Source organism: Ursus americanus, chromosome 8 (assembly GCF_024610735.1).
Source record: "Ursus americanus isolate L20-20 chromosome 8, mUrsAme1.1.p, whole genome shotgun sequence".
Classification (NCBI taxonomy): Eukaryota; Metazoa; Chordata; class Mammalia; order Carnivora; family Ursidae; genus Ursus; species Ursus americanus.
Window position 1 is genome coordinate 40395668 of NC_142134.1, and position 17762 is coordinate 40413429.

The 17762-nt window shown below is 41.0% G+C and overlaps 1 long non-coding RNA gene across 1 annotated transcript in view; it reads right to left on the reverse strand.

Annotated features, from left to right (window-relative positions):
- Positions 1-1013: 1013 nt before the first annotated feature.
- Positions 1014-17762, reverse strand: part of LOC148109569 (uncharacterized) — a 33735-nt gene continuing 16986 nt past the window's right edge. The window contains exon 3 of the long non-coding RNA XR_015725404.1: positions 1014-1125. This is a non-coding gene — a long non-coding RNA (uncharacterized LOC148109569). The remainder of the gene's footprint in view (positions 1126-17762) is intronic.

The window sequence follows — 17762 nt, forward strand, 5'->3', positions numbered from 1 at the left end:
GAGCAGTCATTAAGGTGTTTCTATGCAGACAAAGGGATGGGGTGATTTTGAGCAAAGTGGTGAGGGATGAGGGCATCATGGGGCTGTTACCTATAAATTTCTCTCCATCTCTCACCCAGAGAAGGGGCCTTACCTCCTCTTGACACAGTTGCAGGTGTAGGAGCTTGAAACCTCAGAGAAGATCGAGGCAGGGACGGATCCTTCCTTTCTGTAAAAAATGATAATTGGTTCATCATGGATTTTTTTTGCATTAATTGATTTGGTAAAATACCATATTATTCATCTGATTGCTGAGGGTTTGGGCATTTTCTTACTTGCCTCACCTTAGTCTGAGCCCTGCAGGGACTGCATTTTATAAAACTTTCTGGAAAAGGTCCTTCAGTAACCTTGCCTATTGCATTGTGAACGAGAATCCGTTTGGAAATTTTTCATGTAACTTTTCAGGAACATAGCTAGTATACAACAAAAGGTCAACTCCTCCGTTTTCTTTCTTGGTGGTTTAAAGCTCCTAGATGCAATCTAATGCCTCCAATGCCTCAGGGGCCGGTCTCTAACTCCAAGCTTCTCCCCCAGCTCCCAAACTCCCTCTCAGCCAATGCGCAGTCTTTATTCTGAAGAGAACTTTGTTTAACCCTGAGAGGGAATTAAATTCGAGTTATAAAAAAACAAAACATTTTTTTAAGTCTCCCTATTTTAGTTTCAGCCTGGCCTCTGGTATTTACTCAAAGTGCTTTTTTAACAAACTGGTCTGACAGAAACTGATACTGCAGGAAGCTGGAGCCCAAAACAAACAACCATTTTTTTTTTTTTTAAAGAAAGCACTTGGGTTCAGCCCATGAATTGCTGAACAGACTCCCAGCAAGTAAAACCCAGTTCTTTGCAGTAAACCCTCCCACCTCTCTATCTTATCACAGAACATCAAACCCTGGCAGTGAGCCCCTGACCCTCCACCCCGCCTTCCACTGTGACGCTCCCCCCACTTCAGCACCAAACCACGGCTCTGGGGAGGCCAACCTTCACTCTGCGCCTCGCCTGAGCAGGGGCCTCACACCGACACTGAGGGAGAGCGGTCAGGGTGGCAGGACATTCCCCATGAACTTGAGTGTCTGAAGTGGTACGTTGTTTCTATCAAGTAGCAGATCAGTAAGGCAGGTCAGCAGGGAAAAAGACAATAACATCATCTGTACTTGGACTTTCTTAAAGACAAAACAAAATGAAACCAAACCAAACAAAGCTCAGGTTCTGCTTAGAGATCTCAGGACTTGCCCAAAGATACTCAGCTAGGTGTTTAACAACATCACCAACTAACATGACACGTGAAGATCTTGTTGACTGAAGGATCTCAGACTCAAATTGGAGATAACACAGATACACACACATGCAAACACACAGTGTGCAAAACTTGTCTACCAGAGTTTATAATGTATTCAAATGCATATGGAGAGCAGGACAAGCTTTTCTCTTTAGAGGGCATAACATAAAATTCCATTACAAACTGAATCCCAACTGCCTTTCAGTTTTTTGAAATAGTCTGCATTTCCTGAACCATTCCTTCCTCAATTTCAAGATGCTCAAAACTCTTCTGTGAAAATCTTTTTTAGGTTGACAATTTATATTGTTGTATATTCTTCACCTGGAGAACAAGTTACCTCAGATTGCAGCAATTTTTATTTTTAATTTTTTTTATTTTTTTAAAGTTTTTATTTATTTATTTGATAGAGAGGGAGAGAGAGAATGAGCAGTGGGGAGGGGCAAAGGGGGAGAGGGAGGGAGGGAGGGAGGGAGAAGCAGATTCACTGCTGAGTGGGGCTCGATCCCAGGACCCGAGATCATTATCTGAGCTGAAGGTAAACGCTTAACCAACTGAGCCACCCAAATGCCCCGAGTGCAGCAACTTCTAAATAAAGCCACAGTTTATGATGATGTACTTTTGAGTGCTCTAGATAATTCCCAAACAAAACATAATTGTACTGGGCAGCATGCCCAGTGTAAACTTACCCTTAAAAAGAACTAGAAAAAACTATCAAAAAAGAAGTTAACTTTTTGAATACATTAAAATGATTCAACAGTATGAAAGGGTATAATGTGAAAATTTCCTTCCATTTCTATCCTCCGGCCACCCAGTCTCTCCCTACTATACAGTTTACTTGTTCACAGGAACTAGAGAGGCAGTTTGTTTCTTACTGTACTTCCAGAGATGTTTTCTACACAAATGGTAGCATCCCACATACACTTTAAAAACTTTTTAATTGAAGTGTAATATGCATGAAGAAAAGTGCATGAAATTAAATCAGTGATCAAAAAACTCCCAAGAAATAAAAGTCCAGGGCCAGATGGCTTCACAGGTGAACTCTACCAAACATTCAAAGAAGAGTTAATACCATCTTCTCAAACTATCCCAAAAAATAGAAGAGGAAGGAAAACTTCCAAATTCATTCTATGAGGCCAACATTACAGTGATACCAAAACCAGATAAAGACACTACAAAAAAGAGAACTACAAGCCAATATGTCTGATGAACATACAGGCAAAAATTCTCAACAAAATATCAGCACACCAAATCCAACAACACGTTTAAAAAAGTCATTCACCATGATCAAATGGGATTTATTCACAAATCAATCAATGTGATACATCACATCACTAAGAGAAAGGATAAAAACCATATGATCATGTCAGTACATACAGGAAAAGCATCTGACAAGGCCCAACATCCATTCATGATAAAAACCCTCAATGAAGTTGGTTTAGAGGGAACATACCTCAACATAATAAAGGCCTTATATGAAAAACCCATGGCTAACATCATACTCAATGGAGAAAAACTGAGAGGTTTTCCCCTAAGATGAGGAACAAGGCAAGGATGTCCACTCTCACTACTTTTATTTAACATAGTACTGAAAGTCCTAACCAGAGCAATCAGATAACAAAAAGAAATAAAAGGCACCCAAATTGGTAAGGAAGAAGTCCAACTTTCACTATTTCCAGATGACATGATACTACATATAGAAAACTCTGAAGACTCCACCAAAAAACCCACTAGAACTGATAAGTGAATTCACTACGGTCACAAGATGCAAAATCAATGTACAGAAATCTGTTTCATTTCTATACATTATTAATGAAACAGCAGAAAGAGAAATGAAGAAAATAGCCTCATTTACAACTGCACCAAAATTAATAAAATACCTAGGAATAAACTTAACCAGGGAGGTGAAAGACATATACTCTGAAAACTAAAACACTAATGAAAGAACTGAAGATGACACAAAGAGATGGAAAGATATTCCATGTTCATGGATTGGAAGAAAAAATATTGTTAAGATGTCTATATTACCCAAAGCAATCTACACATTTGATGCAATTCCTATCAAAATACCACAGCATTTTTCACAGAACTAGAACAAATAATCTTGAGGGGTGCCTGGGTGGCTCAGTTGTTAAGTGTCTGCCTTCGGCTCAGGGCGTGATCCTGGCATTCTGGGATTGAGCCCCACATCGGGTTCCTCCGATGGAAGCCTGCTTCTTCCTCTCCCACTCCCCCTGCTTGTGTTCCCTCTCTTGCTGGCTGTTTCTCTCTCTGTCAAATAAATAAATAAAATCTTAAAAAAAAAAAAATAATCTTGAAATTTGTATTGAATCACAAAATATGCCAAAGAGCCAAAGCAATCTTGACAAAGAACAAAACTGGAGGTATCGCAATCCCAGTTATCAAGACATACTACAGAGCTGTAGTAATCAAAACAGTATGGTACTGGCACAAAAATAGACACATAGATCAATAGAACAGAATGGAGTCCAGAAATAAACTGACAATGATATGGTCAATTAATTTTCAATAAAGGACTCAAGAATATGCAAAGGGAAAAAGTCTCTTCAACAAATGGTGCTGGGAAAACTGGACAGCTATGTTCAGAAGAATGAAACTGGACCACTTTCTCACACAATACACAAAAATAAACTAAAAATAAATTAAAGACCTAAATGTGAGCCCTGAAACCATAAAAATCCTAGAAGAGAGCACAGGCTGTAACTTCTCTGACATCGGCTGTAGCAACATTTTTCTAGTTATGTCTCCTGACGTGAGGCAAGAGAAACAAAAGCAAAAATAAACGATTGAATGGAACATAAGAAGTAGAAAGATCGGTAGGAGAAGAAAGGGAAGAAGAAAGGGGGGGTAAACAGAAGGGGGAATGAACCATGAGAGACTATGGACTCTGGGAAAAAAACTGAGGGCTTCAGAGGGGAGGGGGTGGGGGAATGGGATAGACTGGTGATGGGTAGTAAGGAGGGCACATATTGCATGGTGCACTGGGTGTTATACACAAGTAATGAATCATGGAACTTTACATCAAATACTAGGGATGTACTGTATGGTGACTAACATAATATAATTTAAAAAAAATTGTAAGTTGCAATAGATCCTGACTTAGGAAGACTCTTCTCTGTACAAATATCTATGTTCCTTTACTGTAAGCTAGAAGAAGCCAGAATTATTTCAGGGAAAGGAAAGGATAACATATGAGGGTAATGGTTTATTCTGTACATAATAAACCAGGAAAATAAGAATAAAAAAGCTGCATATATTGCACAGTTCTGTCCATCATATAACACTGCCTAACTCTCTTTGTCCTGTTGATGGAGGAAGGAGCCAAGGGGAAGAAGTAGGCTAGTAGAGCGCTGAAATACACACAGGATGACAAGTTTGTGCATATTGTGTCAGGATAATTTGAAGATGTGACGTATCCATGTGTGATAATTGTCCTGACGTCAAAGAAAATGTAGAACTATTTGTAATTGTAAACATAAAGTTTACTCTCTCCTCCTGAACAGTGCTATATGTTGGTCTTAGTTTTCGGCTCACCTTATCCACACAATATTATGCCTGGCTACGTTCAATGCAGGTAAATTCACTCGTATCTCTTGTAGTCTTATGGAAATCAAGGGGTTGGAAAGCTAAAGGCTATATCACGCTTTCATTTTGGTTCTACAAGTCATCAAGCTTTCACCAAGCCAACTCACTCCTACAATAATTGAAATGAAGTATCATCAGGTCCCACCTCTGTGTTTCTACTGGTTGCAGTATCAGAAGTGCCAATGTTTGGACCCTGGTTTTGCAAGCCACAGGGCATTTGTTTTGCTGGCATGGATGGGACTGAAACGGTATATGGTTGGTCCTAGACCAAGCGGTTTGGGAGGCCACTTCCTAATTCTGTAAGCTCTTGATCTTGACAGAGATAACAACTTACCCCTGCTAGGTCAGTACCTAAAGAGGCAATAGAGTACGGTGGTTAAGAGCACGGATTTAGGAGCACATTGCCTAGATTCAAATGCCAGATCTGCCATGTATTAGTTGTGTGCTATTGAACAAGTCACTAGGTAAAAATGCCTACTGAGGATTGAAGTAGTTAATATATGTAAAAATGTAAAATAATTCCTGTACCATAGGAAGTACTATAAATTTGTTTTTTATTGCAATGCTCTTCTGGGGATAATTCCTATAAGCTTAGCCTAGTGCTTGTATCTCCAGCCCTTTCAATAATTTTATGTAAGTATCCAGTTCCCTATATTAAATCTCTTTTTGCTTAAACTAAAAATAAAAAAATAAATAAACGATTGGGACAACATCAAAATAAAAAGCTTCTGCACAGCAAAGGAAATAATCAACAAAATTAAAAGACAATCTGAATGGGAGAAGATATTTGCAAATGACATATTCGATAAAGGGTTATTATCCAAAATATATAGAGAACTTATACAACTAAACATAAAAAACCCAAATAATCTAATTAAAAATGGGCAAAAACATGAACAGATATTTATCCAAAGAAGGCACACATATGGCCAACTGACACTGAAAAATGCTCAACATCACTCATTACCAGGGAAATGCAAATCAAAGCCACAATGAGATATCACCTCACACCTGTCAGAATGGCTAAAATAAAAAACAGGAAACAACAAGAGGATATGGAGAAAAAGGATCCCTCATGCACTGTTGGTGGGGATGGTGGGAATGGAAATTGGTGCAGCCACTGTGGAAAATAGTATAGAAGTTCCTCAAAAAATTAAAAATAGAATTACCAAATGATCCAGTAATCACACTACCATTCATATGGTCAAGTCCAGAGCCAATCTAGGGCAAAATCACGAAGTTCATAAGTTGAGGGGGCTCCTGACCCTTGTTCGAGCAGGGATCAGGAAGAATGGCACTGTGATGAAGTGGATAAAACTGACCTTGGAGCTAGGGAAATCTGGGTTCAAGTCCTGCATCTGGCACTTACTAGCTGTGTGACTTTGGAAAAATCAGTTAACCTTTCTGAGCCCCAGTTACTTTTCTACAAAATGAGGCTAATAGAGATCACCTTTCAGCATTGTGTAAAGTATTAAATTACATACAGTAGGAACTATATCACATACACAAGTAACATGTAAATTCAACAACACTTGCCCCTTTTATACAGTTCTCTCTCTCTTTTAAAAAGATCTTATTTATTTGAGAGAGAGAGAGAGAATGAGTTGGGGGAGGGCCAGAAGGACTCCTCTGAGTCAGGGGCCTGATGTGGGGCTTGATCCCGGGACCCTGAGATCATGACCTGAGCTGAAGTCAGATGCTTAACCCACTGAACCACCCAGGTGCCCCTATGTTTCTTTTATGTAATAAAACATCCTGAAATATTTTTATATGTAATGGTTATCATATATGCAAGATGTATGTTTCACATTGATGAAATACATACATGACTCTATATACACAGTATTTTCTGAGTGACTTAAGGAATTTTCAAGATTCATTTTGATCATATTCAACTTTTGCTTGACATGCTTGTTTTGGAATCTCATCCACACATGAGATGGGGTTCATTGTCCTCAGGAAGTACTCAACACACTTTGGCTCCCTTTCCTCCTTTTCCCTGTATTTGTTTCTATGTTTTAGACTCTTACTGAAGTACTTAATGTTCTCGTGCTACTATACACAACTCTTGTCAAAGAAAAGCATCTAATGCCTTTATCATAGGCAGTTAGAGGCAGTTGGTTATAGCTTCCCAGGGTAACACTGCAGTGGAGAGCACAGGGAGCAAGGATCAACCTAAAGGGATGTGTGGGGGAGTATCAGGCACGAGTGGGAATCGTATTTTGAAGCGAAAGTGGCCAAGGAGCTTCTCTGTGTCTCAAATGTCATTAAGAGGCAAGCACCAACTTTATGCTGTCCATTTGGACCCTAAGTGGCTCTCATGTCAGAGAATTTAGATAGCCACGATCCTGTTTGTTGGCTGCACCATAAAGAAGTAGTATAATTTACTTAAGTAATCCCCTCTTGACAGACATTTAGGTTACTTCCACTCTTTCATTGTTATAGACACTGCAGTGGTGAACATTCTAATAGACATTCTTCTGTGTTTCTGAACTCTGAGATCATTAGGATAAATTCTTAGAAGTGGAGTTGCTGTCAAAAGGAAGGTATGTTTAAAACGTTGATGCACAGTTGGTACAGCCATTCTGGAAAACAGTGTGGAGGTCCCTTAAAAAGTTAAAAATTAAGCTACCCTATGATCCAGCCATTGCACTACTGGGTGTTTACCCCAAAGATACAGACGTAGTGAAGAGAAGGGCCATATGCACCCCAATGTTCATAGCAGCAATGTCCACAATAGCTAAATCGTGGAAGGAGCCGAGATGCCCTTCAACAGATGACTGGATTAAGAAGTTGTGGTCCATATATACAATGGAATATTTCTCAGCTATCAGAAAGAACGAGTTCTCAACATTTGCTGCAACATGGACGGCACTGGAGGAGATAATGCTAAGTGAAATAAGTCAAGCAGAGAAAGACATCTATCATATGATTTCTCTCATCTATGGAACATAAGAACTAGGATGATCAGTAGGGGAAGAAAGGGATAAAGAAAGGGGGGGTAATCAGAAGGGGGAATGAAACATGAGAGACTATGGACTATGAGAAACAAACTGAGGGCCTTAGAGGGGAGGGGGGTGGGGGAATGGGATAGGCTGGTGATGGGTAGTAAGGAGGGCACGTATTGCATGGTGCACTGGGTGTTATACGCAACTAATGAATCATCGAGCCTTACATTGGAAACCGGGGATGTACTGTATGGTGACTAACATAATATAATAAAAAATCATTAAAAAAATAAAAATAAAACATTGATGCACATTAGCAAATTATTTTCTAGAAAACATGTAGCGATTTATACATTTAGGAAGAATGCATGTGTTTTTCTCACACCCTTGCCAAACACTGCTCATTGACAGCTTCTTCCCCTACCCACCCCTTTTTGTACAGTGTATAAAGTATGGTAGTTATGAGCACAGACTGCGACAACAGAGTATCTAAAGTAAAATCCCAGTCTGCTGCTTTCTACCTCTGTGTGACCTTGAGCAAATTACTTAATTTTTCTGTGCTTCAGTTCCATCTTTAAAATGGGATCACGATAATATTTACCTGATTGGTTGTTGTGTAGATTCAGTGAATTAATATTTGTAAAGCGCTTAGCAAAGTACCTAAGTATCTCAGGTGAAGCCAAATGAAATCAGTTTTAAGGTTCAAAAATAGTTTAAAAAATAAAAGAACCAGCAGTTGCATAGGGTTCAAAGTGAGCACCAACAAATGTACATTATTATAATTTTTGCAGATCTGATAGGAGACAACTAATAGGGTCCTTTCAATTTAATATAGCTGCTATCTAGTTAAAATAGGTTAGTACTGGACCATGAACAGAGTGCCAAATCAATGACTCAGGAAAGAAAACTTAGAAATCATACTAAAAACTGAAAATATAGGGTATGGTAAAGGTGGCATTTCAAATCAGAAGAGGATAAGAGTTTGTTAATAAATATTGATGAGAAAATTGGTTGACTATCCAGAGAAAAAGAAAGCTGGATCTCTAGTTAATTCTATATGCCAAACAAATGCCAAGTAGAGAAAAGATGCAAACCTAAAAAGGGTGATCCACAAATTATTAGACGAAAACACTGGACAAATTACTACAAATCTCAGAATAGAAAAAGACATGAAACCCTGAATTAATAAAAAGAGAGCATTAAATGATTAAAATTTTCTGCATGGAAAAAATGCCTTTGACAAAGTAGAAGAACCCCAGAAAAATACTTAGAACAGTTATGATAGACAAATTTCCTTCATATGTGAATAACTCTTACAAAACAATAAGGAAAATACCAACAACATAAAAAGAAGAAAAAAACAGGTGAATGTGTGAAGAGACAATACGCAGAAAAAACTTCTAAACATTGGAAGAGATGCTCAACTTCATCATTAAAGAGGTGCAAAAAAACCCCAAGGTACCATTTTTCACCCATCATATTGTCTAAGAGGTGTGCTGTTTGGTTCTCTTACCATGTATATATTCCTCTTTCAATAAAGCAATAGTATTATTTTCAATAAAATCATGGTTTAAGCAAATCTCCAAGTTAAAAATAGTAATAACATATAGTAATTGCTTTTGAAACCATATATCTCTTCTCAGATCATGATAAATTCTCCAGATTATTTAAAGTTTACCACAAATCTTGTTTTATGTCAAACCCCTTTGAGATCTTAAAGGAATTCTTCCTGTAGTGGTCAAACTATGCATATTACACAGTGTAGGCTTTAGGAGAGCCGCGCGCCGCTGTCCTGCATCTTTCTCCTCTTCTCTATGCTGCCCTCAAGAAGAAACATTGGCACGGATTGTTCAAATTCTAGGATTTTTATTGGGTCAAATTTACTAGTGATCAGTGTGCATTAAAGTGTCATTCATTCTGGGTGTGGGAGGATTGGAGCTCTTCAGCACTCTCTTCTCTCTCCGTGCTGCAGAGTTGGAGGGTGCCAGGGCTCACCCCTATCTGTGTGTGTGTGTGCGTGTGTATGTGTGGGCACACACGCACGCACACCTCACCCGTGTTACAGACGTCAACACGGGGCCTGCTTCTCCACTGCTACCCAAGGCCAGCCCAGCCACCTCTTCTTTTCCCCTTCAGCTGCTGATGGGCCAGGGCCTTTCCTGCACCTGTTTTTCACAGACACACAGGGCTTCCTGCCACGGTAGCCGTCCAGGCCTGCTCAGCAGGAGAAATGAGCCCTCTCTATCTGGCTGCTTCCGAGCTTCTTTTCTTTGCGCCTTGCTGGGTGTGTCAGGTTGGATTTTGATCTAAGGTGTCTCAGCCCTGGGCGCCTGGGTGGCTTAGTTGGTTAAGCGTCTGCCTTCAGCTCAGGTCATGATCCCAGAGTCCTGGGATTGAGCCCTGCCTCAGGCTCCCTGCTCAGGGGGGAGCCTGCTTCTCCCTCTGCCCTTCACACTGCTTATGCTCTCTCTCGCTTGCTCACACTCTCTCTCAAATAAACAAACGAAGTCTTAAAAAAAAAAGGGTCTTAGTCCTAATCAGATTGGCAAAAAAAGACTGATCCATGTGGTTCTGTTCAGCTCATTCATTGGGTTCCAGGCCCAAGACTGGCCGGCAACGAAGGCACACCGGCTACTCCTGGGAGTAAGGCATTGGTGTGACTTCCAGACGCTATGTCATCAAATGCTATACTGTGAGGCATGGCCACAATCATGTAGGAGATTGTATTAGTTAGGATAAAAGCTGTGCCCACTGCAACAAAAAGCCCCACAAATTGGACTGAAAGAAGATAGAAGTTTTTTTCTCTTTGACGGAACAGTCCATGTAGCGTAGGCTAGCAAGACAGCCACTCAGACTCAAGTGCTTCTCCCACCCTTGCTGCGTGCTGTAGTTCCCCAACCACGCACCAAATTGTCCCAGAGAGCCTGGTGAACTCACAGGAGAACCACGGGATGTGCTCGTTCCACTTCCGAGGAAAACAGAGGATCCCAGCACCTGACAGACACCATATACGCTAACAGCTTTAGTTAGTTCACAGTTTCAATGCTGAGAAAGAAAGGCACTACTTCCCTGTGACGACGCCGTACCTTTGGGAAGCTAGGTTTTTGGTGGTTGCTATGATAAAAAGCAAGTACTATGAGAAAATCAATGTGGAACAGGGAATGGGGTGGTGGTGTCCGATCTGATTGCAAGGTTTGAGGATTTGTGCAGTGCCCAGCAGGTGCACACGTCCTATTACGAAGTGACTGCAATTGTTTTAAAGTAAAAATATTTTTTCTTTTGATTTATGTATATTACTTTTTTTGTAAATGGCTTCTAAACGTTGGGAGACGATGCTCCATGTATCTCTCATGGTTTTGCATATATTGTAAGCAGAGACACTTACTGCCTCTGATCCAAACTTTTCAAGGATGTTTATATAGCTAATAGACTTAGAAGACAGAAATGATGACTCTCTCTGGAACAAAGAGCAAGTCTACTTACTGTCTAGTTGAACAGAAATAATGTCTCCCTCCAGGGCAGAGATCAGGCAGGCTTACTGCCCATTATAAAGGATTCAGATTACCAAAGCGTGGCAACCTGAGATTCAGGTTACCTCTCCTGTAACACAACCCCCTGCGTGTGCAGGTGTCACACAGCCCTCGTCACACAGCCACATGGAATGGAGGCTCAGGAAACCAGAGCTAATGCTCCCACACGGAGTATTGCTACTGCCATGAGTAATGCATTCCTTTCTCTCTGACCTAGGAGTCTCATGTCTTCTGCCAACCTCTGTGAAATGTGGCTGCCTAACTCATTAGCTTACAAATAGGATGAAATCTCAGATTCGTCACAGTTCTTGACACTAAGTTGTTAGGACATAAGTACTTATTAGGTTGTTTGGACAAATCTACTTAAGAAACAGAACCATTAGTTCTTTCTTTTGGCCTAGGAGAACTGTGATAAAATTACCAAGATACTAAAGATACTATGAACTGAAAAGTTGGAAACTTCTGGCTCAATTCATTGTTCTCATCTGCATGTTTGAAAATAAGACTCGTCACTTTCCAGACGGCAGGGTGGGGAAAAGAAAAAGTCCAAGGAAGCAATTTCTTTTTCAAAGCAAGCCAGGCACAAGTCACACACAGCTCTCCCACTCACATCCCATTGGTGAACTTAGTCACATGGCCGCAGCCAGTCACAAAGGAAGCCGGGAAATGAAATCTCTACATGAGTGTCTATATGCTTGGCTTAAAATTGACATCTATGGAAGGAGGGAGAGGATTTTGGCAGACAACTAACATTCTCCACCACAGAGGTATTTCCCTCTGGTTATTGTTGCTGAAATAGTATTGTGGGGTGAGATGTGTAAACAATCTTTTAATATCTTCACTCTGAGCTGGCTCTGTATGGCTTTTATCAGAGAGGCATTTGCCTTGGTAACCACTTCAGTTTCCTTCCTTCCTTCCTTCCTCTCTCCTGGCATCCTATTCCAACCCTAAATTCCAGGAACCCATTAGTTAGACTCTTTTCACTGGCAGACTCTGGGATGCTCTGCTTCTTGTCCTGGGGGGCAGGTCCTCCCGTCTGCAGTGTGCACTCTTGGCTTCAGAGCTCTCCCATGAAGGGTGGAGCTGTGAGTGTGGCAGGGATCCTGGACTTGTGCTTACAACAGGGTGGAGGAACCACATTTTTCACCAAATCAGGCAGGTTGGATCCAGGCTTTGATGGGCCTGGAGTTTACACAGCTAGGGGGCCCTCATTAAAAGAATAGTACGAAATTACGTATGCATAGAAAACACAAAATACATATTTCAAATGAGAAAAGAAATCGTAGTAATTTTCAAATGTAAAAAAGCTGGAAAATATTACAAACATCGAATTTAAAAATATAACATTATTTTTATTTATTTACTGTCCAGCATGCCTCTCGAAAGCTTTGGGGTAATTTTTATATGATCAGTAATTCTAAAAAATATACAAAATTAATCTGAAATTAAGGCTTACAAGACCAGTTTTAACTTGCTTCTTGTATTGACCCGCAAGATGTGATTAAATAATTTTTATATTACTTCCATTGATTTATGAATGAGTATGTGTGGGAGTTTTGACAGAACGTTTGCTTCAACAGATTTTGTTAGCACAAGGAGCATCAGATACGCTAAGAAGTGATTGATTTGATGTCATGCATAAACATCTGACTTCATACACAGATATGCTTGCTCTTGGTACTACGGCCACAGGTTCATGACCTATAAACCCAGGAATTGTAATCAATCCTACTTTGCAAGATTCCCATCAAAAAAGAAAATCATTTGATGGTTTAATAACTGTGTGCACTGTTCTATCAAGTTTATTTCTGATAGTTACAAACTTTTAACTAGATGTAAATGAGAACTGAATCTTCTACTTACGATTGTATACACCTAATAATTCAAAACACTTTCTGAAGACTAGCTTTTGGTCCCATATGTTCCAAACCTTATTGCTCTTCCATTACTGGGTGCTGGGTACCATGGGGCATGTTCATGTCACCATTTTGCCCTTGACCCTGAACTTTGATGTTATGGTGCCAAATGAGTTGACGTTGTAGAGTCAGGAGAATTCCTGGAAACCATTCCTCTCCTAGGAGGCCGGGTGACAACCTCACTACACACGGAAGCGACTGCCAACTACAGAAACGTGCCACTCAGCCCAGACTTCACGTATCTCCAGCTCCACTTCTCTTTGGCCAGACACCAAAAATGCCTATTGCCACTCATCACCATTCAATAGGGAAAGATTGGTGGTGAAAAAGTCGGAGAAGAAAGAGTGGTCTTAACCAATTGCTGTTAATATATCATTATTTCCCAAACCTTACAAAGACATATGGCTACCGGAACACATTGTTAGGACTGCTCAGTGGGCCCTGGACGGAGCGCGTACAAGCAAAGCATAAACTCCATTAGCGTCCTCTGGCTAGAGGTTGTGAGCGACCACAAGGAGATCCATCGTAAAACAAACGCAATATCCTCAAAAACCAACTATCATTTTGAAACACTTTAGGATTTACAGAACTCTCATACTCATTATTATATTTGATCCCCAGAGCAGCCTTTAGGTTGCCAAAGCAGATACCAAAATTTTGGGAAGTACAATTTGTTCCAGGCAAGCAGATTCTCCATGGACTTAAAACTGAGGGCTCCTGACTTCAGGATTCCAGCTCTTCCGCTATATCATCCCAGAAAAGACTCGTAAAGACATTTTTACATGACATATATTAACTGCTCAAAAAATATCTGTGGGACAAATGAAAGAAAGAAGTCAAGCAGGAGCCAGGAACACTTTAAGTGACCAAGGAAAGACAATCCTTCAGTGGAAAGGAAAACGGGCCTGAATGCTACCTTTCCAGCTGGAACGTACACTTTCCCTACATTTCTTCCAGATGTCAGCCTGTTTTCCATAACCCATAGTCCAGTCCAGCGTTATAGGGAACAGGACACAGATGATTACTCTGTAAAAGGGCTCTGGGCCCATAAGTTCTCATAAAACAGTTTCTATTTTTCTGGGTTACAGGTGGAGGGTGGGTTGGGTTTTCCTCTGTAGGTGGGGGTGAGGGCAGGGCAATGGGGAGCAGATGGGTGAGCCTCAATTAAGGTTAATTGTAGCTCTGATACGTAAATATGCCTAGATTTTTGATGAATGCATCATTCACCAGTTCAGTGTCTGTTGCTTAGTTTAAGTTGTTAAGTGTGAGGCGGCATGAAAAGAAATCTGTACTTTTAATTTAAAGATCACCTGGTCTGATCTTTACTCCAGATGTCATGAGATCAATGATATGGTCTTGAGCTTCTTTCTGCTTTGTCAGGCCTCAGACAGGAGGAGGCTTTTAATGCTGAATTCCAACACCTTAAAAGCAGATGAAGGGATGGAAACACATGCAAGTTGATTAACATGGCCCAGTCCATTCAGGAATCTCATGGGTCTCTGGAATTTCTGACAGCCCAACTTCTACCCTTCAGCATGAGAGCAGAGATGATCTTATTTAAAACGGAGACCCAGTAATTTGGAGAATTGAATGATCAGAGTAGGGCGGTCTCAGCCAAGGACATGAGGTCTATTCAGAATCATTTCCATCTATGTTTAAACCTTCAAAGGCCTCCTTTTAAGCCAAACTCCCTACTGTAGGGTCCCCACCAAGACCTGTTTTTCCTGGCCTCCTATCTCCCTCACTCCCCATCCTCCTGCCATGCCAGTGGCCCTTCTGGTCCTCACATAAGCCTCCCTCTTTCTTGTAGCCTTTGCACATCTACATGGCTTTTCACACATTCTTATTGTCTTTCAGGTCTCAGCTTAGATTCGCTCTCTCACAGTGGCCTTCTCTAACTACCTCATGTAAAGCAGTGGCATAACTGCCTCCTCCTACTACCCTTACCTGCCATCATCTCACCTCTCTCTCCCTAGCACATCACAGTCTACATGCTCTTATTCAGTTGTTTCTTTACTTATCTGCTTCCCCACTAGACTATAATCTCCATGAGGGCAGAGGACTGATTTCTGTCATTCATCAGATATCCCCAGCTTCTAATACAGTGTCTAGCCCATGAGAGATGCTCAACACATATTTGTTGACTAAAGATTGAAAAAATTGTTTCCCTTCACAGCATTAGCTGACCTACTGGTGAAAGGCTCATTTTAGCTCTCAGGGTGCTTTTCAAACTCTCAACACCTTCCTTCCTTCCTTTCTTTCTTTTTAAAGATTTTATTTATTTATTTGAGAGAGAGAGTGAGTGAGTGAGAGACAGCACAAGCCAGGGGGAGGAACAGAGGGAGAAGCAGGCTCCCCGCTGAGCAAGGAGCCCGATGCAGGGCTCAATCCCAGGACCCCGGGATCATGACCTGAGCCGAAGGCAGATGCTTAACTGACTGAGCCACCCAGGCGCCCCCAACACCTTTCTTTGCCTTCCTACCCTAGGTTAAGGCTTTGGTACATCTAAAGACCAAATAAAATCTTGACTTGGGTTGCTCTGAGGCCTCTTTCCTTGTATACTGAGCACTCTAAGGGAGATGTTTTTGCAGCAGGTGAAACAACCTGTTTCCCAAGGGTGTGCCCTCTCTCAGGTTGGACAGGACATGCCCTCAGAGCTTGCCAGGACATGTTTTTCCAATAATGGAGGCACGGTTCAAGTTCAACAGGCAGGGCAGCAGGAGCACAGCAGCCAGGATCATCCATGGGAGACAACCAGCAAGCTCAGGAGAGACACTCATGGAAAAACAAAATTCTTGCATTAGGAGCCTACCTAGGGCTGGAAATTCCACTTTGAATGAAATCCCGACAGTTCTGAGCCAAGAGAGTTGGAGGAAACAGAAAAACTCCCATCTGTACATACATTTTCCACTGGAGCCCCTTCCATCTGCATTTGCTTCTTCAGGGCCTCACCAGGAGGACCTTGCTTGTTTCGACCATCAGAGCATTTGATTCATGGATAAAAAGGAGACAAAAATGGAATTAAGAAAAAAAAAAGATGGAATGAAGATAGCAAGGCCAGGGAGGAGGAAAAATGGGCTGCTGTGGAAACACTTCCTGACTCTAGAGGATGTTCTGGAGTTTCCCTGCAATTTCCTCTGGACCCTTCATCCCCAGGAGGAGGAATATTCCAACAGGGAGAGCCACAGCCGGACAGCCGGCAGCCCTGAGTTCTGCTACTCCCCACTGTGCCACTCACTTTGCCAAGTGACCTCGGACAAGCCACTTCACCTTGAAACTCAGATTCTGCTCTCATTAAGTGAAAAACTGAACTTAAAAAAATGTGGCAAAATAAAACATACAATTTACCATTTCACTTACTTTTGAGGATATATAGTGGCATGAAATACATTCACACTGTTGTGCAATCAGCATTCATCTCCAGAACCTTTTCATTTTCCTGAATTAAAATTACATACCTATTAAACAGCAACTCTCATTCGTCAGCACCTGACACTCACCATGCTGTTTTCTCTCTATGAATTTGACTATTACAGGCACCTCATATAAGTGGGATCATACAGTATTTGTCCTTTTTTGTCTGGTTCATTTCACTTATCATAATGTCTTCAATACAATCCTTATTATAGCATGTGTCAGAATTTCCTCGAGTCTGAATAATATTTTTGTATGTTTACCATTTTTATCTATTTATGCATTGACAGACACCTGGGTAGCTTCCACCTTTTGGCTATTGTGAATAATGCTGTTGTGAACACGAGTGTGCAAGTATCTGAGTCCCTGCTTTCACTTCTTTTGGGTATATACCCAGAAGTGAAATTGTTGAATCATATGGTGATTCTATGTTTAATGTCTTGAGGAACCACCATACCATTTTCCACAGTGGTTGTGCCATTTTACATTCTCATCAGTAATGTACAAGGGTTCCAATGAGAAACTGAACTTTCATTAGTCAGAGAAGCCATTCTTCAGAGGAAACGTTCCAGGAAGCTCTATATGCAAAAGAATTATAGGGGAGTAGTCCAGAAGCAGTGGGGGTAAGGAACCCAATAACCCCAAAGAAGCACTTCTGTGGAGTGAAATGAAAACTAGAGAAGACATTCTCTCAGGCTTCTTCACATTTCAAGCGTCCATCAGCCTACATTCATGTGACATACTGAGCAGGTGTGAGGCATATTTGATTTACTTATGCATTACCTGCTCCACAAAGGATTTGAAGAGATTTGGAAAAACTCATACAATAGAAATGGGTGAAACACATAGTCAAGAATATCAGGGCAGAGAAAGGTGGAAGGGGTATCTTTAAGCTAGATACAAGCCTGCACTGCCTCTGCCCACAGGCTCCCTCAGTCTGAGTGTTATAGACGAAGGAATGTTGGAGAAATCCAGGGGGAGACTTCTCTATGGACATATGGAATCTCCAGGAGCAAAACAAGGGAAGATTGTTTATGTT